This window comes from Nanorana parkeri, unplaced genomic scaffold (assembly GCF_000935625.1).
Source record: "Nanorana parkeri isolate BGI_ZX_2015 unplaced genomic scaffold, ASM93562v1 scaffold821, whole genome shotgun sequence".
Lineage (NCBI taxonomy): Eukaryota > Metazoa > Chordata > Amphibia > Anura > Dicroglossidae > Nanorana > Nanorana parkeri.
In genome coordinates, this window is record NW_017307089.1 from 766,068 (window position 1) to 769,179 (window position 3,112).

Consider the following 3,112-nt stretch of genomic DNA (forward strand, 5'->3'; position numbering starts at 1 on the left):
TATATATATAATTTACTATATATATTTCAACTTTTTTGTCTTTTTATTTTTTTTGTTGCTTAATATTTTATGGATGCATTTATTAAAAAAAGGGCAAATTGAAAAACAAAAACTTTATTTCATTTGTAAGTATCTTAGCTATGGTTTTTAATAGAAATGTAATTATAATGGCATTAACTAAAGTAATGACAAAGTTATTTCAGAATCAATAGGCTCATAGCTGAAATTTAAAATTGCTCTGTAGGTGTACACAGGTATCAGAGCTAATTTGGTTTAAATTATATGCAACCAAAAGCTGAAAAGAAAAAAAATAGCAATTTATCCAAAGTTACAAACACTGCATTTCAAGGTTTTTAATGAAAATTAATGGGAGCCTGCGAAGATGCACCAGAGCAAATGTTGATGTTTTCCATATGTTGTACTAATCTTTGGATAACCATACAATTATAAGAATAAAAAAAGAAAAACTTGTGTACAATAAAAGGAAATTATGGAACATTTAAGGACAGTTTTATCTGTACTGTTTGAAACTGTTCACAACGGGTCCTTTCAGGACACCATTGTTAGAAGAAAAAGGCAATAGGGCAGGTTGTAAATTTCAGCTGACTCCCTATTGTTCACTATTGTTAATGGAGAGATCTGGGGCTATAACTTGCAGCCTGCTTGGTGCATGTAGTATATGTTTTATATGTATTCAAGCAGATTGAAAGACAAAAAAATCTTTCAATAATCATATTTCAAACAAAAGAAATAACTTGTCAGCCATAGTGCTGCAGCTATTAAGTTATTTTAAGTAATTGGGTAAACTACAGCATTTTAGAGAATTTGATGGCGCTCTTAAAGTTGGCAAAATGTTATGAGGAATGGCAGATTACACCCTAAATTGGCAAAGTGTGCTTGCTTGGATCTGGGTGAAGCTGGGAAGTTTTTGAGGTAAAAAAAAGTTTCAATGTTCAGTGTAGGTATTGCATTAGGATACCTTTTCATCATTATATAACATTATATTGTGCAATTATATGGTCACCTTTACAAAATGTAAACATGATATCCCCCCTGGCACCGTTGCCCATGTTACTAAAAGCAAATAAGTGCCATGTGACAAAAGCAAAACGTATTACCAAAGGCACGTCATTTTCCTTAAACAATGTACCGTTAATTGCTACGAGGGCTGCAGGGAAAAGCAAAAAAAAATGTTGCCTCTAAGAGTAAATCATTTCATAGGAGACATCCATTGTATCGGTTAGAACTACTTACCTGGCATAGTTACTGAACTTTGCTTATGTAGAAACAGAGCAATATGTGCTGAGTCAACTCAATTCTGGCCTCTGCCTTAATTACAACACATCCCTCTGGAGTGGTTCAGGTTAACCAGTGATGCTGCCACTGCTGGGAGAGGTAAATACCGGTAGATGCTGCAAGTGGTGGTAGTTTAGAAACAACTTTAGTTGCCAAAGCACTTTATGATGGATCATACAACATAAAACATTGAGATTACTATAGATAAAAGGACATCTTGTCAACAACACCAATGTATGACCGAATCAAAGTAAACCTTATCTAAAAATTGTTCCTAAGATACAATGCAGGAACATTTTATGCACTATTAAGAACTTGCAAAGCGGCAAAATGGTATGACTCTGGCAACTTGACTAAAAGAGTATTGCTGTGTTTCTATATAAGTAGGACTCAGCAACTATTCCCTGGGATAAGATCTACTTGAAACTGTAGAGATCTGACACTCTTAGAAGCAGTGGCATAACTATAGCCATAGCAGCCCAATCGGGGGGCCTCGTTAGGTTGTTGAGGCAATTTACACATAGAACATAATGGGACATAATAATAATCCCCTATGAAGTCTACAGTGTAGAGACGATTTATTGTACTGCCAGTAATCTGTGACAGCTTCCTATAAGTGTTTAGTGGTAGGGTAATCCCAACATTTACACTTCCCTATGCTCCTAAACCAATATGTATATGTTGGGACAGTGGAGTGAGTTTGTGAGTGGCAAAATTTAGATTAATGTCAGACTTTGCCTTTCCTTTCTTTTTATAGATACTTTTAATTCCAAAAGAAATGTTTATGTAAAAGGGTGTTTATATGATATATGAGGCTGTGTACCTTTCCTTATCATTTAGGTATTGTTTTCCTTAAAGTGGACCTGAACTCAAAAATGCATGGTTTGCTATCTTTAGAGGAACGTGTAGAAAGTTTAATTTTGTCCAAGTAGCCTAAAAAAATTATGTTTGGCTTGAATTCCTCCTAAAAAAACAGCAGTACCTTTTCCTGACATGTGAATGTGCCTGTATCTCATAGCTGAATATCTACATGGAGAGAAAAACGCACTGTTGCCTGTTACTGATAGATAAGACAAGATTTTGACTATGATTTGGTGATTTGATGTCACTACTGTGTTGGTCACTGTTCTCCTTCTGGAGAAAAAAATTACCTTGGAACCAGGAGTGCACTAATATCCTTCCTTCTGCTTCATCAATTCTGTGGATCTGTGTTTCAGAACCTCTCCATATGGTTCTTGATTATCCCACCAGTCATCAGATCATTAGGGATCAGAGTGCAGTTAGGACACAATGAAGCAAACCCCTGCTCCTCTACCAAGATGGCCACAGAGATATACTGTGCAGAACACGGCATGTTACATTTGTAATGGGGATAAAAGCAGCTTCAGGGAGCCAATAGGTATTACTAGTGACTACTCCATTACCATTCACTTTCTGCTTTTTGGGCACAGCTTCCAAAGTTTAGGTCTGTTTAATGTACATGTAGACATAAGATGATAATCTTTTTGTTAGGAAATGGTCCAACTAAAGAAAGATCTTTTGCACACTTGACCCACTATAAACCCTTCAGCACTATATCAATACTCATAAACAGTCCTTCAACTGTGTGCAGATTTTCTTTGCTTGCCTTTTAGGGGATCAGTGGAATATCAAATGACAATTCCCAAATCAGGCCATTTAGCTATTCCTCGGATATGTGTTCTAAGTCCTGAGCTTCTGTGATATCCTGCTCCCACAGTGTCCATTATTAAAATGAGCATGCTCTTATTCTGGTTTACAGTAGAAGTATACATATTAGGAAAACCATTAAATGGAA